Source organism: Rhinatrema bivittatum, chromosome 13 (assembly GCF_901001135.1).
Source record: "Rhinatrema bivittatum chromosome 13, aRhiBiv1.1, whole genome shotgun sequence".
Taxonomy (NCBI): domain Eukaryota; kingdom Metazoa; phylum Chordata; class Amphibia; order Gymnophiona; family Rhinatrematidae; genus Rhinatrema; species Rhinatrema bivittatum.
The window spans coordinates 44,763,069-44,788,280 of NC_042627.1; the positions used below are offsets into that span (position 1 = coordinate 44,763,069).

At 43.7% G+C, this 25,212-nt stretch overlaps 2 protein-coding genes and 1 long non-coding RNA gene across 8 annotated transcripts in view; 1 reads left to right on the forward strand and 2 right to left on the reverse strand.

The window, feature by feature from the left end:
* LOC115074893 (tetratricopeptide repeat protein 24-like) overlaps window positions 1-2,052 on the reverse strand; it is a 106,660-nt gene extending 104,608 nt beyond the window's left edge. Inside the window, exon 1 of the mRNA XM_029574854.1 lies at window positions 1,749-2,052. The gene's annotated coding sequence lies outside the window, so the exon portion shown is untranslated. The remainder of the gene's footprint in view (window positions 1-1,748) is intronic.
* Window positions 2,053-10,544: 8,492 nt separating this feature from the next.
* On the reverse strand, window positions 10,545-15,979 carry LOC115075434. Its single transcript, XR_003852510.1, has 2 exons — window positions 15,528-15,979; window positions 10,545-11,364 (listed from the first exon to the last, which is right to left on the reverse strand). It is a non-coding gene; the product is annotated as an uncharacterized LOC115075434 (long non-coding RNA).
* Window positions 12,826-25,212, forward strand: part of LOC115075431 — a 60,022-nt gene continuing 47,635 nt past the window's right edge. For all 6 annotated transcript variants that reach the window (XR_003852506.1, XR_003852504.1, XR_003852503.1 and 3 more), the window contains exon 1: window positions 12,826-12,989. The gene's annotated coding sequence lies outside the window, so the exon portion shown is untranslated. The remainder of the gene's footprint in view (window positions 12,990-25,212) is intronic.

Here is a 25,212-nt window from a genome sequence, read left to right on the forward strand (position 1 = left end):
AGAATTTTGGGGGCAGCAAAACCCTGCCAGCATGATGCCCAAAGGGGGAAAACCAATATTGCCAAAAAAGGGAGCGCTGTGCTGGGGTGGGGGGGTGCATGATCGAAGGTTCGCCTAGGGGGCCAAATATTTGTGCACCAGCCCTGCCGATAGGGCTCTTTAAAGCAGGGAGGCCGCGGACTGTGGGGGCACCATTGTATGATCTTTCCTTGGGAGAGCAATACCACAGGTTTTTTCCCAGCTGTTTTCCCACTGTGAAAAAATACTGTGGGATTCATAAAACTGTAGAACTAACTACTGCAATTTTGTGAATCCTGAGGTATTTTACGCGGCAGGAAAAATACTACGGCTTATGTTTATTTATTTATATGCTGCCTAGCCTGAAGGCCCTAGGCAGCTTACAAATGACCCTTTTACATACTGCGAGAAAGGGATGTAAACCCTCCCTTAATTCCACAAACTTTTGGGGGGGGGGGGGGGGGAAGGCCCAGATTTTCACATAGGGACATAAGCAATAGCCTACAGTGCCAAGTTTTGAAAGTTACAGCTATTCCTGCTGTTGGCGCCGGCCCAGAGCCCTATCAGGCCAATGCAATATTGGTGTACAAAAAAAGAGCGCTCGTGATTGAACGCCCGCTTTCCTAACATGCGCCCATCCACCTCTCCCGGGTGCGTGAAGCAGTAGGCTAATGAGCTGTGGCATTAAAAAGGAGGCGCTAGGGGAAATTATAAGCCCTAGCGCCTCCTCGGCATTGGGCACCCAGGAGAGGGGGCTGTCAGTGCGGGTTATGCTTGTAAATTGAGCGTACGTTTTCCTAACCTGACTGCCATCAAGAAGACTTTTTTTTTTTTCATGCTGCTGCTTTCTGTGCTTCCTCTGACTTAATATCGCGTCGATATCATGACTGAGGAACCACAGAAAAACAGCATTTTCTGCTTAGGTTTTGGGGCACCTCAAGACTTCATGCTAACTCCAGGGCTGGCATTAACTTTTGAGGGTTAAAGTGTGTATGTCAGGCGCACGGTTATTTTTTTTACATCGGGGGTACTAGCTAATAGCCTCATCGACATGGCATTTACATGTGATGAGCATTATTAGCTATGTGCTGGTTTGTACGCACATTTTGGATGCGCTGATCCCCTTATCGCACCTGTGCAGTAGCCTGAGCACACGATATTACATCGGCCTATAAGCATGCTGGTGGGGATCCAGACAGCACTAACATCATGGCCTATCAGCCATGCTGCCCCACATGTGGATTTCCTGAGTGACAGGAAGCCTATGTGGGAGGAGGGGCTGGGGTCACTGCAGGGCCTGCACTGATTTTCTTTTCTATTGTTGCTGCAGGTCAGAGGGGACCTGAGAAGAGACCAACGGGGAAAGAAGCTGGGTATGTAGAAGAAGAAGGACCCTTGGCAGGGGCAGCCAGGAAACCCACCCATACCCCTGGGGTACTCATTGCCTATATGGTTAAAAAGTCCTAAACCCAGCGCTGAAAAAAAAAAGAATACAAAGTAAAACAAGTACCAGCAGATTAGTGCAGAACATTTTCCTTTTGTAATTTTTCATTAAATTAACAACAGAAGGTATTTTTTTAAATAACTTCTAGAGTTATGTCAGAGACGTGGAACAAATTCATCAAAACACTGCAAAGGCTCATGAACGAAGCAGCGGCTCCTCTCACGTGAAAGTGGAGAAAGCACATTTTATGTGCAAGGAATAATGTCAGTCGGTCGTTGTAACTAACCTGAAGGAAACCTTCCCCTTCCAGTGAGGAGTCGGTGCAGGCAAACATTTCACGGGTCCTTAGGTTTCTGTCACCTCGCACAGCGGCGGGCTTCTGGCTGTGCCCCACCAACTGTTTACGGAAGTGCCCTTAGCAACTTACACGGAGAGCCTGCACGAGTTCTCAGCAGAAGCAAAACGCCCAAAGGAGGAGGCAAGCGCCTGGCGGATTTATCTGCTGCCGCCCCTCTGAGAGAGTGCGCCGTCAGGGTTGTCACTAGGAAGGACTTGAATTCCATGCGTCTCTAAGAGGGGGTGAGAGAGAGAGCTATTTGGTTCCTTGGTTGTGAGGTTATTTAGAGGCATTTAGGGGGCAATTTTCAAACCATTTAGGGAGTTAATAGCTGTTAGGTTGGGGCCCCTTCAGTGATAAGTGATGTGGAGTTTATTTTTTAGTATGTGTATATTTCTTATATAAAAAGCAAGCCAAAGTAGTTAATGCTAGTTGTCTGCCTCAGGGATCTGTTTTTGGCCCCGTGCTTTTTAATATATTTATAAAAGATCTAGAAAGTAATACGATGAGTGAGGTAATCAAATTTGCAGATGACCCAAAATTATTCAGAGTAATTTAAATTGTGATAAATTGCAGGAGGATCTTGCGAGACTGGAAGATTGGGTATCCAAATGGCAGATGAAATTTAATGTGGACAAGTGCAAGGTGATGCATAGAGGGAAAAATAACCCTTGCTGTAGTTACACGATGTTAGGTTCCATATTAGAAAAAAGATCTCGGCATCAAAGTGGATCCGGGTGGATTGCCCTGTTAGGGATTTGGGCTTCACCTGGTGGGCAAGTTGCTCCCATCACATGTTTGTTTTGGTTTTTTTTTAGTTTCCCGGCCAAAGAGAAGAGAGGTTGTTGTGTGATTGAGAATCTAATTATCGGGTCTATCCTGTAAAGTGCGGCCGCGTTTACCCTGCTCCTAAGCCGCTTTTTACTCACTTTCCAGCCGCGTTAGCCCTTCCTGCGATCCCGAATCCCCTTTAACCTACTCCTACCGCGTCCTAAATTCCCCGGGCAACCCCTTCCGCACGCGGCATGTATATTGCATGCAAACGAGCGAATTAGCTATTCCCTAGCATCCCGTAACCCGCGCCCCGACTATCGCTAGTTTTCCCATGCCGTTTTGTCGCGCGTTTAACCTGCAAACTTACCACCTACCCTGACCCCTGCGGTAGAGGCAGGGGTCAGGGTAGGTGGCAAGCTTTCCCCCAGCCCCCGCTCACCTGCCCCGGCCGCGATCATGGGTGCCGGTCTCCGTGGCAGCCGCAGTCCTCTCCCCTGCTCCCGAAGCCAAAAAAAAAAAAGCGAAAAAAACGTTGCAGCCCCCCTCCGATGTCCGGACGGGGGCTGCCACGGAGACTGCAATGGCGAAGCAAAAAAAAAACGGTGAAGCAACGGCGAAGCAAAAAAAAAACCAAAAGCGACAATTTTGGTTTTTTTCCAAAAGCGACTTACTTTTGGGATCTGTCAAGATGATTAAAAGCCTGTTTGTATAAAAGAAAGAGAGCATGTGTGTGATTGAGAGCTTACATAAGTGAAAGAGAGAGAGCATAAGTATATGTTTGGGACTGAGAGCCTATTTGAGAGAGAAACATTGTGTGTGACAGAGAGAATAAAGTGAAAGAATACCCCCCCCCCCACACACACACCCCCCTATCCTAATTCACAACAATCTCAGGGTCTGGTATCTGGAAATATTTTATATGAGTTTTTAATTATTGAATATGCCATTCATCAGCTGTTTTGAAATAATCTGTTCTTTGTATTAGTATGATTTTACAGTTATGGATTTTATATTTCATGCTTTATTTTATGAGGACTGGTGATTTCTCTTTTTCCTTTCTTGCACTGCATACAGAGACTCTGGCTTGGTGCAGTTTCCAGTTCAGTTTTGGTCTGCATGTTTCTGTTTATGCTTTATGGTCTTTTTATTCTTTGTTAGGTGAGGGTCTGCACATGTATTTCTGCTGGCGCGTAGTTTCTGGGTAGGGCTCTATAGCAGCCTGGCCTGTTCTGTTTTCCTAATAGGAGGAGTATTGGAGTTTTAAGGCCTGGTGTAATATTTTCAATGTTGCCTTTTCTTAGGTAAGGTGGTTACTGTTTGAGTGCTGGAAGTTGGTGCTGTTCTGGTAGGAAAGGTTTACTATTTATGTAATTTCTATTCAGAAAGAATACTTATCTTTCCCTTGGTTATTCTTGACAATAAAAGTAACACTGGGCCTTTTTTTTATTTCTGTCCGTCAGGTGTATCATGAAGGGAAAAAGGTTGAGAACCACTGGAATAACCATTGCTTGTTACCTGTGTCAGTAGCATATTTAATGTTTGGGTACTTGCCAGGTACTTGTAGCCTGGATTGGCCACAGTTGAAAACAGGATGCTGGGCTTGATGAACTCTTGGTCTGACCCTGTATGGCAATTTCTTATGTTCTTATGATAAATCCTAGGACATTCAGAATACTTTTTCAGCTGTCTGTTTGATGCTGCCTTGCATACGCAATGGGCTGTGTATTTAACTCTGTGACAGGGTTTGAAAAGATGGGTAGTGATCTAAATAGCAAGGCATCTTGGGCTGTTTTGGATAGGGCCCATATAATTTGCAGACAAAGACATGTTTGACTGTTTGTGAGGAAACTGAAGGTTTCCCAGCTAGGCCTCACGACAGCACTGCCTGTGACCCTGAGAGCAATCTGGATGTAAGTATGTACATTCCCTCCATAATATGCAAATTTTATCTCATGCATATTCATTGTGAATATCCTGAAAACTTGACTGGCTGGTGGGTCCCCAGGACAGGGCTGGGGACCACTGCCCTAGGTCACTATTTTTTTTTTTAAATTCTTTATTTATCCATTTTCCATATTATACAAGTATTCACTTGCAATATTGCAATTACAGAACCAGAAAATATTATATAATCATTACAAAGAACAACATAAAATATTTCACTTTCTGTATTCTTTAAAGTAAAAAGAGAAAGTTTATCAACTATAGAGCATTTTTATTGCAATTCTATCATAAACTAATGAAAAAGTAAGTTAAATTATTCTCCTACTTCTATCTACTTATGCCTGTTTATCTACCCCTAGAAGTACTCTGAGTTGTTCAGGATCGGTGAATTGATATTTTTGTTCATTCAAATTTATCACACATTTGCAGGGATATCTTAATAAAAACTGACCACCCTTATCTATTACAAGTTGTCTTAAAGTAAGAAATTTCTTTCTCCTAAGTTGGGTAGTTTTTACCAAATCCGGATATATCCAGATTTTATAACCATAAAAGGTCTTCATTCTATTTCGAAAAAAGAATCTAAATATATTATCTTTGTCAGAGATAAATGCTAATGTAACTAACAAATTTCCTCTTTTTTCAACAATTAGTTCACTTTGAGATTTTTCAAGAAGATCAGATAATTCAAGTGAAAATTCATCCTTTTTTTGATCTCCTAATTCTTTAATTTGTTTTCCCATCTTGAACTTGCTCTTCCTTTCCTTTCAGAGTGTTTATATAAAAAGCTCTTACTATTGTTGGCATACATTGGTCTGGTATTTGTAACACTTGTATTATATAAGACCTGAACAGATCAATAGGATTCATTCTACTAATGATTGGGAAATTTATAATACGGAGATTTAAATTTCTTGAATAATTTTCAATATTCTCTATCTTTCTTTGGATTTCATTTTCACTTTTTATCTGATTTACTTGAATTTTCTCCACTAAAGATAACCGGCTAACAATTTCTTTAGTTTGTTTTTGTTGATTAAGCATCATCTCTGCATTACTTTTTACCGCTATGTTAATCTCATTTGTAACTTTAGTTAAATTCTTAATTGAATTATCCAACTTAGACATATATGTCCATAAAGTGTCCAAAGTTATATTGGAAGGTCTTTTTTCCTCTTCATTAATATTTCTATTTTCTCGAGTTAACATCTGGTCAAATATTTTGGGAGGGTCAATCTTTACTACCACCATCCCTTGTTCTTTTCCTGTATTTTCACCGATCACTTCCACACTCCCAGACTCTCCTTGAGGGGTATCTGGTAAACTGAAGGATAGTAGTCCTTCTTTACCAGGTGGTGTAGGAGTCTCAGGCGCCCCTGGGCTTAATGAGATGTCGTCAGCCAGTGATGGTAGATTTTGCCCTGAATCCAACCCCACAGCGGCCCCCTCACCAGGGATGTTTTGTGGAGAATTTAACCAATCCACAACAATCCTTTGTCCTTGTTCCATAATAGGAGTACTAGAGATTGGCCGTAACTTAGCCTTTCTCTTTGTATGAGGCATAAACAATTTTTTACTTAGGAACTTGGACTTTGGATTTTTATTAAGGTAATAGTAAAGTTACTTGCTAAAAATGAACTTTCTCTTATTGAAAGGCAGAGAGGAAATATGTAAGAAATTCTTACTACCCTTCAGTCAATTTAATTAATATATTATTTTTACCTTAACCTGTTAAATCACTTTCAGGAAAATACCATTACCCAAAAAGGAAAACATCCATACTCATCCGTGCGAATCCAGTCGGAGCCGGTCAGAGCCACGCGCGCCATTGGCAGCTGCGCGCCGATAGAATGAATTATTTATAATTCCTTACCGGCCCCTCCTAGTGACGTTGCAGGATCTGATTGGGTGTTCTTTAAGCACCGTCGGGGCAGAACTTCGTCTACCCCCCGGAAGCTCAGTTCTTATGTTCCAACGAAGCAATTTGCAGCAGGTAGGGTAACCAGGTAATGGACACAGTAGAAAGAAGTGCACTTTGCAGGAAAAATGCCCTCCTCGCCTCTAGAGAAACCACAGAAGTCTCAGTATTTGTAATTCCTTACCGGCCCCTCCTAGTGACGTTGCAGGATCTGATTGGGTGTTCTTTAAGCACCGTCGGGGCAGAACTTCGTCTACCCCCGGAAGCTCAGTTCTTACGTTCCAACGAAGCAATTTGCAGCAGGTAGGGTAACCAGGTAATGGACACAGTAGAAAGAAGTGCACTTTGCAGGAAAAACGCCCTCCTCGCCTCTCGCCCTAGGTCACTATTAAGGTAACTGTGCAGTGCAGGCAGCAGGAATATCCGTTTACATAGAGGGGACAGCTTTGTGGAGAATGAAGAACTGTGCAACAGACCCTAACAATATATGACTGGCTATATATAAAATTTATGGTCAGCACTGTCCAAAATGTAGCACATGAGTTCATATGTTTGCCTGTATAATGTTAGATATGTATATCAAAAGTACGCTTTTTTATATTTATAACATACAGGCAAATATTTTTACTCACATACTATATTTTGGATAATTCTGGTACCCTAGTGCCCCCCTGTGCAACAGTCACCATACCCCCAGCCCCTACTGACCCCCCCCATGCTGCACTTACCCCATGTGGGTGGGAGGCTCCGCAGTGCATGCTGCACTTACCCCATGTGGGTGGGAGTGCATGGAGCACTTAACCAATGTGGTGGGAGGCTCCGCAGTTCTTCCCATGCCTGCATGCTTCGGCATAGATTGCACCTCATACCAGCACACACTTTGCAAAATGCCCTGCTGTGCACATGCGTGCCCATTACCGGCCATTTCTAATGATGTGCACACTGTAGATAGTAAAACAACACACTTTTCCCTTGCGGGAAAGATAAAACAGTGAACGAATAAGATATTCAGCGAAACGAAGTCTTTATTGTAACATTTGCAAATAGATGCACACAAAGCCAACACCAGCAGGTTTCAGTAATGAGGCATAAGCTTGCTATTAAAATACAGGGGTTTATATATCCAATATAGTTCCTCTTTTTAAGCCTTGCGGTTAACTTTTTTTTCTGCCTTGGTACATATTGGGGGGGGGGGGAGCTGTAAGGGGGAGGTTAGGAGGAGGTGGGTTGGAGGAGGCTTGTGGTTGTTGCTTTTCTTGTACTTCCCTAATTCTAATCTGGAACAAAAGAAAAGGGGGGTATGGGGACCGCTTTCAACATCTCTTAATATTACAGCTAACAGTTTTTGCAGAAAGATTTGACTTTACAGAAGCTGCGCAGGCAATTGTGCACTTTAGTTCATTACTTAGGCTTGCTCATGGCCTTAATAGTTAAGGGGATTTTTATTCAGGTATTGTGTTTCTATAAGAGGGGATTTCTGGAGAATATGTTTTAATACTATTATCTTTCTGTTATAATAAAGCTTTCTAGTTTCGGGGGCAGGCCCGGGGGCGTGGTGCCGGCCCGGGGGCGTGGTCGAGGCCTCCGGACCAGCCCCCGGTTCGGGTGATGGCGCGCCAGCAGCCCGCTGGCGCGCGCAGATTTACATCTGCTTTCAGCAGGTGTAAATCTGCCAATAAAGGTAAGGGGGGGGGGTTTAGATAGGGCCGGCCGGGGGGGGGGGTTTAGGTAGGGGGAAGGGAGGGGATGGTGGGGGGGAGGGCGAAGGAAAGTTCCCTCCAAGGCCGCTCCGAAATCGGAGTGGCCTCGGAGGGAACAGGCAGCGCGCGCTGGGCTGGGCGCGGCGCAGGTTGCACCAATGTGCACCCCCTTGCGCGTGCCGACTCCGGATTTTATAAGATACGTGCGGCTACGCGCGTATCTTATAAAATCCAGCGTACTTTTGTTCGCGCCTGATGCGCGAACAAAAGTACGCGCTCGCACAAATTATAAAATCTACCCCAATATGTTTTAATACTATTATCTTTCTGTTATAATAAAGCTTTCTAGTTAGCCTGTTTCCAGCAGTTTTTCACAGCTTCTAACTTCCTCTTTTTATAGTAACTGCGCCATAGACAAATTACATGATTTTTAACAGCAAGGTTATGCTTTTTCTTATAGCTTCTACGTAAAAGTTACACATTTTAACACTTGCTTTACCTCTATCCACTATATTTGAGTCAAGCTTAAAGTGTAATGTTAGCAGTCAGTTCTTCCCACCCTATCTATAGCTTTAGCCTGACTATAGGCCTATAGAAGAATAGAGTAGGCCTCTGTAATGGCAAACATACCAAGCATTTTATATTCATTTTTGTCAATGAAATAGCAACATAATAACTCTATTTATAACAGTCCCTTCTCTTTATTTTTATACTTTTTGTTGCTATTTCACACATACACATGTATACCTCTCAGGACTCTCCTCAGGGCCCCTCATTTCTTCTAATTCCATGATTTCCTTCCTTTCCAATTCCTGATATATTGCCTGCTCTCCCACCAATTCCGTGTTTTCCTCCAGTAATCTTCTTGCATCTAAATAAGAGGGCAGGCCACTACCTTGTCTTTCTACACCCCCCCCCCCTTTCTTATGTCTGTTTGAATGCTTGGGTGGAGGGAATTGCCAATTGTACCACTGCGCATGTGCCGGCCCCATTTGGGGGGGGGGGGGTAACGTTACCCACAGCCTTTTTTCTCCGCAATACTACCACAGGTCCCATCCGGCCCACCTGTAGATTCGAGTAGGTCTTCTCTCCTTTGCCTCTGACTCATTTCACCACACAGCACTACAAGTACCCAGTTCTCCTAAGTGCCGGGACTGCAATACTACATAGAAACATAGAAATGACGGCAGAAGAAGACCAAACGGCCCATCAAGGCTGCCCAGCAAGCTACGCACTTTATCCATTTTTTTTCCCTTTTTCTCTCATCCCACCTGTTACTATTGGCTTCCAGTACCCTCCAGCCCTAATCCCCTCCACCCTACCACCAATTTAGAGAGCAGCTCCGTATCTGCATCCAAGTGACATCCAGCTCAATAGGGGTAGCAACGCTGTAACAAAGCAGGCCACCCCCTTGCCCCATATTCTTACCCACCCCTGTTTTATTTTTTGTTTGTTTTTTTATTTTTTTTATTTTTTTTTTGGAGATAGCAGCCCTCCATCCTTCCGCTCCGTGAAGGTGGAACACCAACTACTGGCCACTGGCATCCCGCTCCGTGAATGCCTCTGTGGCTACTGCCGCTCCGTGCAGTGTTTGAATGCTGCTGTGGCTACTGCTGCTCCGTGCAGTGTTTTGCTGCCTCCACTTTATTCACGCCCTCTAGACTTGATGGATCCACAGTGTTTATCCCACGCCCCTTTGAAGTCGTTCACAGTTTTAGACTTCACCACTTCCTCCGGAAGGGCATTCCAGGCATCCACCACCCTTTCCGTGAAGAAATACTTCCTAACATTGGTTCTTAGTCTTCCTCCCTGGAGCCTCAGCTCGTGACCTCTGGTTCTGCTGAATTTTTTCTGACAGAAAAGGTTTGTCGTTGTCTTTGAATCATTGAGATGCAAGCAGCATGCTTTCCTGAGCTTGGGGAAAAAACTGGAGGTGTTTGCTGCTGCTGTGGTTTCAGGGCAAGGAATCGGAGAGCCATCCGGGTACATTTGGTGTCTTTCCAAGCCTCTTCTTCCTGGTACAGGGCCAGGGTGCACTTCATATCTTCAGGGCTGTTATCCCACCCCAAGGAAACCGGGACATTCTAAGCAATGGGTTTCCTGCTGCATACACAAAGCAGTCACTTTTGTTTAGGGATCTCAAGGTATATTTCACCTATTCCACCCAAACATTCAATTCTCCATATCCTGTCTCTATCTCTAGGGTTTTATTTAGCTCATCTACTGTTAGTCTTTACTATTTTGGTGTCATTTAGGGGTGGTTCGAATGGCTTTATGGTGAGCATGCCGTCCCACGAGTGAATTTTCTTCTCTTCAGTAAACACAATTCTGAACCTTGCTACAGGTTAGTAATACTACTATTGACAAAACTATTACCACTATTTTCAACATTTCCCAGTCCCACATAGGTTCGTCAACAAATTTTTCTTGCCAGCTTTTACTCAAATATTCTATTGACTGTTCCTAAAAGATGTGAGTCTCTCATATGAATTATTTCAAAGAATTCAATCACCCTTATCCCCCCCTCTTCCTTAAGAAATACTAGGGATATCTCCTGCCATCTGTACTTGTGTTTCTTGTGATGTACCAGTATGTCACAAATTCCCATGTTCCTGGTCTTGTTAGTAGTGTTGCCCCTCTATCTATTCTGATTGTTTCTGCTTCAAAGTTCCCCTGCCACACAGTATATAAGGGCCCAATCAACCACCCATTAATTAAAGGTCCACATATATAGCATCAAACCTGGTTACAGGATCCCAGAAGGGATTATCGTCTGGGCCTGGATCCCAACTCAAAAGGTCCCAATTCAAGAGAGTCTCTAGCGATGAATCCCAACCTAAGAGAGTATATAACAATTTGTTATCGTCCATGTATGAGTTAATAGTTCGTTCAGTCTTTCTTGGTAATCTTTATCTTGAGCAGGTCGTCTGTGGTTTCCACAATCCAGCGGGAAGGACAGGCAACTCTGGGCAAATCTTTGAGTCTGTTTGCTTTCGACCCCTGGGCGTCAGGAGGTGGTTCCACGGGTCCCTTGGCATGGGAGTGATGTGTCCACCCTTTTGCTTTCGTTCTGATGGCAGTTTTGGTGGTCAGCAGAACTTGGAACAGACCTTCCCACTTGGGTTGTAACTTGGATTCTTTCCACGCTTTTATCAGCACCCAGTCTCCTGGCTGAAACCGGTGTACCATGAAGTCCAATGGGGGTGTCTGTGCCAGACGTCCTTTATACCTCAGATAAGATAAAGAAGAGGACAGTGCCAGTATATAGTTTCTTAAAGACAGATCCTTAGTTTCAAAGGTGGGAATCTCCCCTTTCCCCCCTAAATATGGTCATTTCATAAGGAGATACTCCCACATCTTTCCTGCTTGAATTACCCTCAGCAAGGCCAGGGGTAAGCACTTAAGCACTTAGTCCAGGGCAATTTGGTTTCCAGCATTAATTTGGAATTTTGCTGTTTCAAAGTCTGATTCATTCTCTCTACTTGGGGTGCCAAGGCATGTGCAAATGCCAGTTAAGTCCTAGCCCTTCCATGACTCCCTGAAGAATCTTGGAAGTGAAATGACTCCCTTGATCTGAGTCAATATTTTCTATCAAACCATACCGTGGTATGATTTGTTCCAGGAAGACTTTTATAACTCCCTGTGCTGTGGCTGATGGCATGGGAAAGGCCTCCACCCATCCTGCGAGGTGGTCCACTATCACTAACAAAAACTTAACTCTCTGAGAAGGGAGCAATTCAGTGAAATCTACTTGCACACTTTGGAAGGGCATCAGGCCAGGTTCTCTCCCTCCCGGCAAAGTTTTTTCTTAGGATTTTCTTGTTTATCTTTTGACACACTGAACATCTTTCACCAATTTGTTTTGCTACTATATATATCCCTATACAGCCACATTTTCTTAAGATCATGTCACACATGGCCTGAGCTCCCCAGTGGCTCCCCTGATGAAGAATAGCCATCATTTCTCGTGTGATCTGCTTATTCAACATCTGGCATCCATCTGGAAGGCGCCAAGCTCCTGCTTCACTTTGGATTGCCCCTATCTCTCTGAGTTTTGTCTGTTCTTCTTCAGTAAATATTGGCATGGTTTTTAACCGGGATCAAGGCAGGAATCAATGTATACAGACTTATGCATTCTTTTTGTTTTGCCACTTTCTTAGCAGCCTCATCCGCTAGCCTATTACTCCTTGCCTCTGGGGTAGTAGATTTTTGGTGCCCCGGTACATGAACAATTGCCACCTCCTGCGGAAGCATCAAACACTCCAGCACTTGAATGACTAGCTTTTCATGTACCAGTTCTTTACCTCGGCTGTTAATAAGCTCTCTTTCTTTCCAAATTTTTCAAAGGTGTGTGCCACACCGAAAGCATATTGCAAGTCTGAATATATTGTTCCCTCCCCTTTTTCCATCAGTTGCAATGCTCGGTCCAAAGCATACAACTCACAAGATTGAGCTGACCACGTATTAGGCAGTCTCCCTGATTCTACTGTTTCTAGGACTTCCCCGTCGATCACGGCATAGCCGTTGTCTTTTTCCCTGAATACATTTAGATGAGCCATCCACAAACAGCCTCCTTCCTGTGTGTAAGGGCTTATCAGACAGGTCCGTTCTTACTTTAGTCTGGTACTCAATTATGTCCAGACAATCATGGGTTACATCTGTTTCCCTTCCTTCCTCTTTCAAGAGGAACTCTGCCGGTCTATGCATGTATCTGTAGTTAGCACCAGATCATCCCTTTCCTTTAAGATAGCTTCATACTTCAATATTCTGGAATCTGTGAGCCACCCATGAGGTCGCTGCGTTAGAATGGACCTGACTGAATGTGGAGTGCTCACTATCAGTGCTCCCCCAAACGTAAGTTTCCTATTCCCTTCTACTAACAGAGCTGTTGCGGGGACTGCCTGCACACAACCGCCTCCCTTTCTTTCAGCTTGATCTGCAAGGGTGCTATATTTAACCCTCCCCTGTTGCCGTCTCACATCCAGACCTCTGGTTCTATGTCAGCCTCATCTTTGGGTGTAAGTGGATTCATGTGGACGACCAGTTGGTCTCCTTCCACTTGAATATGTACTCCTAATTGTGTTAACAAATCTCTGCCTAGCAGACTGCATCCTGCTTCTGGAATATAGAGAAGTTTTCCTTTCACTCTTTTTCCTTGGTTTTCTATATTTGTTTCCTTCGGCACTGTGACTGAAAATTGTTCTCCCTTTACCCCAGAAACTATCAGTTTCTTGGGCGTTATCCTGACCCCCGCTGGTAAGCTTACTACTGAGGATCTAGCAGCTCCTGTGTCTACTAAAAAGGTTATTTCTGGTCCTACCTCCAAATTTACCAAGGCTCTTGGCAGGACCTAAAAGTAAGTAGCCCCTGACCTCCCTATTCACTTTCATCCTCCATCACCGAGAAGACTCTTTCTTCTCTCAGCGTTTGGGGACACTCCCTTCTTAAAGTGCCATACCTGCCTGCAATGAAAACACCCTGCCCGATTTGTATTTGATTCTATAAATAAACCTTAAACCTTAGGATCCCATCCTTCTCGGGCTTCCTGGGGCGAGGGGATCCTATCCCTCTCAACCCCATGTATCTGTAGTTAGCACCAGATCCCTGTTGGCCCTGTTCCTCTAATACTCCCTTCTCCCAAGGGAGCCTTTTTCTATTTGTTTTCTTGCGGGCAAGTAGGGTGCTTTTTTTTTTTTTGCGCTGTCCCTGTTTCTCTTCCTCCCTCCTTACAAACACTTGCTGTGCTTCTTTCAATAACTCTTCTATGGAAACCTCTCTCAGGGGATACAGGGGTCTGAGTTCTCTGGTCATTCTGATCTTTTATCTTTTCTCCTAGCCCCAGATTCTGGAGCATCTGGGAACGGATACTGCTCTATATCCGGTAACTGCTTGAATTCTTTATCTAGAGCCCGAGGCACTGTGCCGGTGCCTTTGTTTCCTTTTTTGCCTTTCCTGTTCTCGTTGTGCCCTGGCTGCAGCTTCTCTACTGCACTCCCATCTATTCTGGTATCACTATCAATCTCCCCACGAATCCCCTTAACTATTGGGTGTGCATCTGATTCCCTGACACCTTCACTTTCATACGCCGGGGGATGGGAAGGGGCACTAGGGAGTGCATGCACTGGATCTAACTGTGGCAAGTGATCCAGGGGAGTCCCATTTCCTTTTCTCTATTTCCCAGGGAAGGTCATTTTTTGGAACTGTCTTAGGCTCTTATATTTTAATGGGCAATATATTTCCCTGCTGCCTGTCCAACATGTGGCATATTCTGCCCTCTTCCTGCTGCTGTATTATTATCCCACCCTGGGTCCAGGATGGGGTATTTTTGTTCAGCAGGGACATCTTGCTGTCCCTGATATTGTCTTTCCCAGACTTTCATTCTAGCTGCCCTAATCATTGCTCTCTCTTCTGCCTTGAACAGGATACCCATAATTGACTTTAGTTCCCCCCTACACGTATAAATATTAGGACCTAAAAACTGATCTGCCAGTCCTGTCGAGTCCTCCAGTAAGGATTTAATTTCCTTCTGGAAACTTCTAACTTCTGCACTAGTAAGGGGGCTACTAGCTTACTCTATATTTCCTCCTCCTACCGGTACTTCCCTAAGGGGACACATGTGCACCTCACTTTTCTTCAGTTTTCTAACCTTCCTTGTAGATCCTAGATTTGGGGTTTTAAGAAAAGGATATTGTTCTGTGTCCTTCTTTAACAGCTGTACTTCTCTTTTTAATACCGGGGGGGGGGGGGGGGGAATTCTCTCTCTCTCTTCCTTTCCCGTTCTGCTTCTTCTTCTTTCTCTCTTTCTTCCTCACTTGCCGCTTCTTCTACCTTGTGCCATATATCACGATTATGGTCAGGGTCATCCTGACCCTTTCAACATTGATCTGGCTTCTCCCTGTACTGGTCCTGGCACAACTATTTGTGCTGGCTCTATCGCTGGTGTGGGTACATCTGCTACTTGTTGTACGTCTGCCCCATATCTAGGTCAGTAAATGGCTGGTGGCATTACTGCTTAGACCATTCAAAGCAGCAATATTTTATCATCTTTTTCTTATCTTTCCCTTTAGTGTAGGACCTATTTTCCCACATTTCTAACATTTTCCCCAAGAGGCTATCGCAAGGGATAGAACCGGGATTGTACTTTTCCCGCATCTGTCTAGGTACCTTATTCCCCATTGGAATCTCTTCTGGAATTTGTCACAGTCACTCAAATGTCCATACGCTTTGCCCGTCTCCGACTGCGGCCCTCGCTGTCCAACAGAAATGCGAATAGGGGCTCCGCACTCACTTCATGTCTCAATTAAGGATGCGTCTCATTCATCATACACACCTTCCAGATTCCACAAATCCACCCACCACAGGTAAACCCCTTAATAGCCAAAATAGCCTTACCGTGATACAGATTGATCAGAGAAAGTTCCTTATTGCTGCCTTAGACTGTTTCGCTGAGTTCACCGGTCTCGGGTCACTCAGTCTGGACACTTACCCCCGGTGGTGAACCCAGGGACTGTTGAACTGAACAGGACGCGTCTTCCCTTGTCCAGACACCGGAGCCCAGTATCCTGAAGAGATTAATCCCGGACATGAGCCCCCATCTGTAGATAGTAAAACAACACACTTTTCCCTTGCGGGAAAGATAAAACAGTGAACGATTAAGATACTCAGCGAAACAAAGTCTTTATTGTAACATTTGCAAATGGATGCACACAAAGCCAACACCAGCAGGTGTCAGTAATGAGGCATAAGCTTGCTATTAAAATACAGGGGTTTATATATCCAATTTAGTTCCTCTTTTTAAGCCTTGCGGTTAACTTGTTTTTCTGCCTTGGTACATATTGGGGGGGTGGGGGGGAGAGGCTGTAAGGGGGATGTTAGGAGGAGGGGAGTTGGAGGAGGCTTGTAGTTGTTGCTTTTCTTGTACTTCCCTAATTCTAGTCTGGGGGCCGCTTTCAACTTCTCTTAATATTACAGCTAACAGGTTTTGCAGAAAGATTTGACTTTACAGAAGCTGCGCAGGCAATTGTGCACTTTAGTTCATTACTTAGGCCTGCTCATGGTCTTAATAGTTAAGGGGATTTTTATTCAGGTATTGTGTTTCTATAAGAGGGGATTTCTGGAGAATATGTTTTAATACTATTATCTTTCTGTTATAATAAAGCTTTCTAGTTAGCCTGTTTCCAGCAGTTTTTCACAGCTTCTAACTTCCTCTTTTTTCTAGTAACTGCGCCATAGACAAACTACATGATTTTTAACAGCAAGGTTATGCTTCTACCTAAAAGTTACAATTTTTAACACTTGCTTTACCTCTATCCACTATATTTGAGTCAAGCTTAAAGTGTAATGTTAGCAGTCAGTTCTTCCCACCCTATCTATAGCTTTAGCCTGACTATAGGCCTATAGCAGAATAGAGTAGGCCTAGGTAATGGCAAACACACCAAGCATTTTATATTCATTTTTGTCAATGAAATAGCAACTTTATAACTCTATTTATAACAACACCACATAAACAGGGGGATTTTAAAAGAGAGGGGTGCTGCCGCTATCGACCATTTTAACTAGTTTGTTCCCAGTTCTCACAAGCAAGGGATGGGACTTCCTGATGCCCCTAGTTTATATGTGCTCCTTTCACCCTGTTAGCCCCAACCTGTTATAGCCCGCCGAGTGGCCTGTTTCTTTTGCTTTCAGGACTTACATGCCGTCCGTTGGTCTCCCCCCTTCGCCAATCCCCTGCGCCTGTTCTGCTTGTTTTCACATGTGCGCACAATGGGAGATACGCGCATACTCAGGTGGCATTAAAAACGGCCCGACTTGGGCGCTTATCTCCCGCTTTGGGTGCACGACGCAGTAATGCATCGCACACCACGATACTGCATCCTGCCATGCAACACATTATCGCGGGGATACGATTTTTTCATCCGCGATGCGGTACTTCTAACATTTGCATAGATACGCCCCCTTTTTTTTTTTGCTATATTCGAAATATAGCTAGTTAAGTGGCTATAAATAAAAAGAAAAATTGTTAGGGGAAAACACTTTGAAATAAATGCAGGCATAGTACTGGATTCCCCTCCTCTCCCATCCAATCCACACAATTAATTGGCCTTAGATTCTAATATAGACTGACTAAATTAGCATTAGCAACAAGATAAATTAGTAAATTGTTACCATCTATGAATCACCAATCCAAAACTTTACCAATATGAGAACTATCCGTTGCAACTGTTGTGGAGCCTTTATTCTGAGGGAAAGCATCTGGAAACTTAGAACTTGCCCAATCTGTGCACAACTCTCTTCTATGAAAAAGGAGCTGACTGAGCTTAAAGCTCAATTAGCTTTAATTACAAGAAATACACCCACATTGCATTACTCAGAAAATAATTCCCCAATACCAAAGAATAACCAGGAGTCAAGAAAAAGAAATACAGTAGGCTCAGGTAGGATTACACATGTGTCCCATAGTCACCCATTCGTGACAGATTTGCAGCCAACAAGTATACCCCCCCACTCAAGCAGGTCATTAAGTAAATCATTAAAAACCAGGATTACAGTGGGCTCTGGTAGAATTGGACCAGTTACTAGGAGACACACACAGTATCAAATGCAAGAAGAACAAAAAGCCTTCCCTATATTAATAACTGAAGTCCTAGAGAAAACATTGAAGTGTTACCAGAAAGAGAGAAAACCAATGCATGCAGAATTTCAAGATACATAACCAAAAGAAAAAGCAAATTGAGATGGATAATTCTGGCATCAGTGGCACAACTGCAAAAGGAAAGAGTGAAGTGAATAACAAATCTCAACTAAAGTCTCATAAGGAGTACAGGAAAAGCAATAATCTTAAAGAGAGTACCTGGAAAGCTATGACCACAAATGCTCATAGTTTGGGAAATAAAATACCAAATCTACAGGCCCTAATGACAGAGGCAGAAGTAGACATTGTTGCTATCACAGAGACATGGTTCACAGAATCTCATGATTGGGATACGGCAATACCAGGCTATAACTTGTTAAGGAAGGACAGAGTGGATAGAAAAGGGGGAGGTGTGGCTCTTTATGTCAGAAACAATATCCAAGCATCTGAGCTGCAAGGAAGTTGGGGCAAGGAAGAAGCACTATGGGTTCGACCTAAAAAAAGATGACGGAGCATCCAATTTATATTGGAGTGGTTTACAGGCCCCCGAACCAAAAGGAAGAGCTGGACAGAGACCTGGTTGAAGACATCCATAAGATAGGTAAGAAGGGAGAAGTGGTGATCGTTGGTGACTTTAATATGCCAGATGTAGACTGGAAAATCCCATCTGCAGAATCTAAAAATAGTAGAGCAATAGTGGATGCCATGCAAGTAACTTTGTTCAAACAAATGGTATTAGAACCCACGAGAGAAGGAAATATACTCGACTTAGTGCTCACTAATGGAGATAATGTCTCTGATGTCCAGGTGGGCGCCCACCTCAGCACCAGTGATCATCAAATGGTATGGTTTAATATCACTAAAAGAATATGGAAAAGAAGTATAAAGACCAGAGTTTTACAGTTCAAAAACACGGACTTTGACGAAATGGGGAAGTACCTAGAGGAAGAACTAAATGGATGGGAGAATGAGAGAGATGTGGATCAGCAGTGGATCAATCTAAAAGGAGCAATCACCAAGGCAACTACTCTTTATGTTAGAAATGTAAAGAAAAGCAAAAGAAAAATGAAACCTATCTGGTTCTCAAATGAGGTGGCTGACAAATTAAAGCTAAAAGAACAGCATTCAAGAAATATAAAAGATCCCAAAGGGAGGAGCACAAAGAAGAATATTGATTCAACTGAGGGAGACGAAGAAATTAATCAAGTTGGCAAAAAGTCAAGCGGAAAGAGAGGATTGCCAAGGAGATAAAAAATGGTGACAAAACATTTTTCAGATACATCAGCGAAAAGAGAAAAGTCCATAGTGGTTATAGTGAAATTGAAAGGTGGAAATGATCAATGTGTGGAGAGAGACGAAGAAATGGCAGAAATATTAAATGAATACTTCAGCTCTGTGTTCACTAAAGAAGACCCTGGAGAAGGACCATTTCTACACAAGAAGCTGGAGGGTAGTGGAATAGATGAAAATCATTTTACAGTAGAAAATGTATGGGAAGAGCTAAAGAATCTGAAAGTGGACAAAGCCATGGGGCCTGATGGGATTCATCCAAGGATTCTGAGGGAGCTCAGAGATGTGCTGGCGGGTCCGCTGTGTGACCTGTTCAATAGATCCCTAGAAACGGGAGTGGTACCGAGTGATTGGAGAAGAGCGGTGGTGGTCCCGCTTCACAAGAGTGGGAACAGAGAAGAGGCTGGTAACTACAGACCGGTTAGCCTCACTTCGGTGGTGGGAAAAGTAATGGAGTCACTGTTGAAAGAGAGAATAGGGAACTATCTACAGTCCGGAGAATTGATGGACCAGAGGCAGCATGGATTCACCAGGGGAAGATCCTGTCAGACAAATCTGATTGACTTTTTCGACTGGGTAACCAAGGAATTGGATCAAGGAAGAGCGCTAGATGTCATCTACTTGGATTTCAGCAAAGCTTTTGATACAGTTCCGCACAGGAGACTGGTGAATAAACAAAAAGCTTGGGAGTGAGTGCCGAAGTGGTGACCTGGATTGCAAACTGGTTGACGGACAGAAGACAATGCGTGATGGTAAATGGAACTTTCTCTGAAGAGAGAGCGGTTTTAAGTGGTGTACCGCAAGGATCGGTGTTGGGACCGGTCCTGTTCAATATCTTTGTGAGTGACATTGCGGAAGGGATAGAAGGTAAGGTTTGTCTTTTTGCGGACGACACTAAGATCTGCAACAGAGTGGACACGCCGGAAGGAGTGGAGAGAATGAGACGGGATTTAAGGAAGCTGGAAGAGTGGTCGAAGATATGGCAGCTGAAATTCAATGCCAAGAAGTGCAAAGTCATGCATTTGGGGAGTGGAAATCCGAATGAACTGTATTCGATGGGGGGGGGAAAGGCTGATGTGCACGGAGCAGGAGAGAGACCTTGGGGTGATAGTGTCTAATGATATGAAGTCGGCGAAACAATGCGACAAGGCGATTGCAAAAGCCAGAAGAATGCTGGGATGCATAGAGAGAGGAATATCGAGTAAGAAAAGGGAAGTGATAATCCCCTTGTACAGGTCCTTGGTGAGGCCTCACCTGGAGTACTGTGTTCAATTCTGGAGACCGTATCTACAAAGAGACAAGGACAAGTTGGAAGCGGTACAGAGAAGGGCGACCAGGAAGGTGGAGGGTCTTCATCAGTTGACATACGAGGAGAGATTGAAGAATCTAAATATGTACACCCTGGAGGAAAGGAGGAGCAGGGGTGATATGATTCAAACTTTCAGATACTTGAAAAACTTTACGATTCCAAAGACAATGACAAACCTTTTCCAACAGAAAAAAATCAGCAGAACCAGAGGTCACGAGCTGAGGCTCCAAGGAGGAAGACTAAGAACCAATGTCAGGAAGAATTTCTTCACGGAGAGAGTGGTGGATGCCTGGAATGCCCTTCCGGAGGAAGTGGTGAAGTCCAAAACTGTGAAGCACTTCAAAGGGGCATGGGATAAACATTGTGGATCCATCAGGTCTAGAGGACGCATATAAAGAGCAGGTAGTAAAATACTGCACGGAGCGGCAGTAGCCACAGAGGCATTCACGGAGCAGGATGCCAGTGGCCAGTGGTAGGTGTCCACCTTCATGGAGCGGAAGGATGTAGGGCTGTCATCTCCCAATTAAATAAAAAAAACCCAAAAAACAAAACAGGGATGGGATCCATCAGGTCTAGAGGACACATATAAAGAGCAGGTAGTAAAATACTGCACGGAGCGGCAGTAGCCACAGAGGCATTCACGGAGCAGGATGCCAGTGGCCAGTGGTAGGTGTCCACCTTCACGGAGCGGAAGGATGGAGGGCTGTCATCTCCCAATTAAATAAATAAGAAAAAAAAAAAACAGGGATGGGATCCATCAGTTCTAGAGGACGCATATAAAGAGCAGGTAGTAAAACACTGCATGGAGCGGCAGTAGCCACAGAGGCATTCACGGAGCGGGATGCCAGTGGCCAGTGGTAGGTGTCCACCTTCACAGAGTAGAAGGATGAAGGGCATCCATCTCCCAATTAAAAAAAAAAAAAAGAAAAAAGAAAAAAACAGGGATGGGTTCATGGGCTATAGGTATTACCAATTATTAGGCTTTTCAATATTTGATGATAGTTAATGTGACTTTCGGACATGCACCGAAAGTGAATTTCGGTGCATGTCCGGCATGACTCCCTGCTTCAATGACAGGGGAAAAGAAAAACTGATACTTCACACATTTCCAGCATTGCCCTCTGCTTCATGGCAGAGAGCTATGCTGCCGCTTACCCAACTAATCAAACTTAATATTTCACTTGGAAGCAGCTCCATCACTGCTCTCTACATTAATAGTGGGGGTGAAAAGGGAATTAGAACATAAGGTTACTAAGAGCCAAGAGAAACAGTTAAGTATGAGAAAAATAAGTGTAAGGCTTGCTGGGCAGACTGGATGGACCGGTTGGTCTTCTTCTGCCGTCATTTCTATGTTTCTATGTTTCTATAAAAACAAAAAAGAGCAATGGTCTCTAATGCCCTGAAGCCAACTCCCTTCCTTCCTCAATATTTGCTTGGAAATCATGAGCCTCTTCTGTCCCCCACTTGCAGCCTCTAATTCTACCCTCCCCACCCCCTGGACTCCTGAAACCCCAGCTGGGAGCGCAGTCGTGTCTCGCTGTTAGAGCAGGAGTGGGTAAAATGCCACTGCTCTTCCAGCTGGGGTTGCAGGGGTCCGAGGGTGGGGGTTTGGGGAGGTCTTCAGGGGTGAGGGGAGGGTGAAGTGGGGAGCAGGAGAGGCAGGAAGGAGGATGGGGGCAAGTCTTGGGGCGCTAGCGCTCGTTGCTTTTTAATAAAAATATGGTGAGCAGGGAGGGTGGGGACGACTGGGCTTCGAACCTGCACTTCTTTTAAAAGTGTTTTCTGGGATGGGGGCCTGGGAGATTGAGCGTAAAGGCCCTGGAGTTTTCTTTTGCAACCACTTAACCAGCTATATCTTTAAAATATCTGGTCAAGTAGCAAATTATCTAGTTATACCCAGCTGGATAACTTTCAAACGTATCCAGTTATTTTCAGACGTATAACCAGTTAGATCTGAAGGTTATCTGGCTAAAGGTAGGTGGATAACTTTGGGTGAGTATATACAGTGGGATGTTTATTCAGCAGGAAGCTAGCCAGATAACTTTTCCACACTCTGGCTCTCTGAATATTGTTCTCATTAGAACTGCTCAGGAGGTTTGTAGCTAGGGGGCAGTATAAAAAGTGCCCCTTTTAATATGCAGGCTTTGTTTAAAACCTGGTGAAATAGATCCAGCTTTGCTTTATAAAAACAAAATAAAACATTGAGAACCAGATATATGAAAGCACGGGGAGAGCAATATTCAAAGTTCTTTCCAAAAGCATTTTACCTTTGAGCATCGGGGCTTTGAATATTGCTCCACCTGTCTGCAGGTTGTGTGCAATATTAGCAGCATGCATACTTTTACTTATGGACTGAAGAAATGTCCAAGAGGTGTAGTGAGGGTGCAGATTCCAAGAACAGGTATCCTTCTGATTATTCAAAACTACCCATGCTGCTTCCAATGGAAAAATTACCCATGGAGAAAGCAGGGCACAAATCTCTGTGGATAATACTTTTGTTTAGAAGTTGATGAAAACTAAACTGCCCATGTGGTTTTGTTTCATTATTACTGAAAACCCTGTGAGTTGAAATTACTCACTGGGTCAGTAGCAATCCAAAAGACGGATTATTTCCGCGACATTATGGGGTCTTATTCAATAAACTTGATTCTTGAATAAGGCCAATGGAATCAAAATCTGTGTTTAATGACAATTAGGGTCTGATTCATCAACATCTTTTCCCATAAATATGGGATGGGAATAAAACCAGGGACAGTAACTTTCAAACCAGTGTGTGGGTGCTCTTTGGCGCATGTGCGTTGGCATGCATCTGGATACGTGGACATTTTATAACTTGCATGCGTATATGTGCATATGTTATAAAATAGCCTGATCGCGTGCATATGTGCGCCCAGTTTTAAGTGGGTGCACACCTATGCACGTAAATCCGCTTCTACCATGTAAGTCGGGGAATTTTAAAAGGGGCGCGTGTCCACACTATTGCAAGTTTCACCAGTACATCCACCAGTTTGTCCAGTTAACAGTGAGGTCCTTCAAATCCCGCTGGTTCGAAAGTCTACTCTCCCCCCAGTTACCCCAGACCCTTTAACCCCTGAGAAAAGGCTCTTTCTGTTTATTTTTTAACTTATTTATTTATTTATTTTTGATTTTTATATACCGATCTTCCTGCATTAAATACAAATCAAACCGGTTTACAAGGAACAGGAAACTGCCTGAACGGCGATACATAGAACTAAGAACATACATTGTAAACAGGGCAAACATAGTTAAGATTTAAAATTTAACTGAACAGAGAAAAAATATTTATTTATTTTATTTATTTATTTAAAATTTTTATATACCGACATTCATCCAGGATATCACATCGGTTTACAGTGTAACACAAACAAACGCCAGGCATGGCGCTTTACATTGAACAAATAAAACAAGTTAACAAATGAATAAATGAGGGTGTGAATAACAAGGGGAAATTTGCATTAAATAATCAACGAGGTTTGTAAATATATACATATGTACAAAAGGAAGACACTAAGAGATAAGCAGTTTAGGGGTGCTAGGAGGAGAGGGGGGAGTGGCGAGCAGAGGGAAGGGAACGAGGTGAGGGGGGGAGAAAAAGGTAGGAGGTGAGGGGGGGAGAAAAAGTGTATGAGGTGAGGGGGGGGGGGAGAAAAAGGTAGGAGAAGGGCGAAGTGAGGGGTTAGAGGGCCAGAAGAGGGGGGCAGAGGAGAGGAAGGGTGGGCAGTGGAGATATTTTATTTATTATTTACAATGCATAGTCATAAATGTCCTAAAGCATTCAAAGAGAAAAATGTGATTAGTTAAAATGCAGATTCTGGAAATGCAAGGTTGAATAACCATGTTTTAATTTTTTCTTAAAGGATATAGGGCAAGGATCTTGTCTAAGGTCCGGTGGGAGATTGTTCCATTGAGTGGGTCCTGAGGTAGAGAAGGCTCTGATCTTTAGTGATGTTTTTGCTTGAGGGACGAAGAGAGTGCCTTGATAAGCTCTTCTTATTGGCCTAGTGGGATTATTAGGGCGAACTTGGTGAGTTAAATCGATTGGGGCAAGATTGTGTACAGATTTGTGCATGATGGTCAGCACTTTGTATCGGATTCTATATTTGATAGGGAGCCAGTGAAGGTTGTAGAGAATGGGAGTGATATGGTCCCTCTTTTTGGAATTGGTTAGAATCCTGGCGGCTGAATTCTGTAACATCTGAAGAGGCTTAGTGGTGATAGCCGGGAGTCCAAGTAATAATGAGTTACAGTAATCGATTTTTGTGAGTAAGATTGCTTGTAGAACCAGACGGAAATCATAAAAGTGCAGGAGAGGTTTAAGCTTCTTAAGGACCTGTAGTTTGAAGAAGCACTCCTTTGTTGTATTATTGACAAACCTTTTGAAGTTCAACTGGTTGTCCAGGAGAGTGCCTAGATCTCTTACGTGAGAGGTCTTTTTGATGTTATCTAATTTTGTTGAAGGGAAGTTAGGAAGAGATTGGTTGTCAATTTGAGTTGGATCATCTTGGTGAAAAATTGTCTCCCTGGACATGGGGTTTTCATCTTGAGAGATGATTATGAATTCAGTTTTGTCTGTGTTGATAACTAGGTTAAGCTGGAAAAGGAGTGAACTGATTTCCTTAAAGCAATTATCCCAAAACATAAGGGATTTTAGTAATGATTCCTTGATTGGAATGAGAATTTGGATATCATCCGCATAGATGTAATGCTTGATTTTCAACTTGGTAAGGAGGAAGCAGAGTGGAAGCAGATAAATGTTGAAAAGAGTTGGTGAAAGGGCGGAGCCCTGTGGGACACCCAAGTTGGATCTAATTGGATGTGATTGTTTA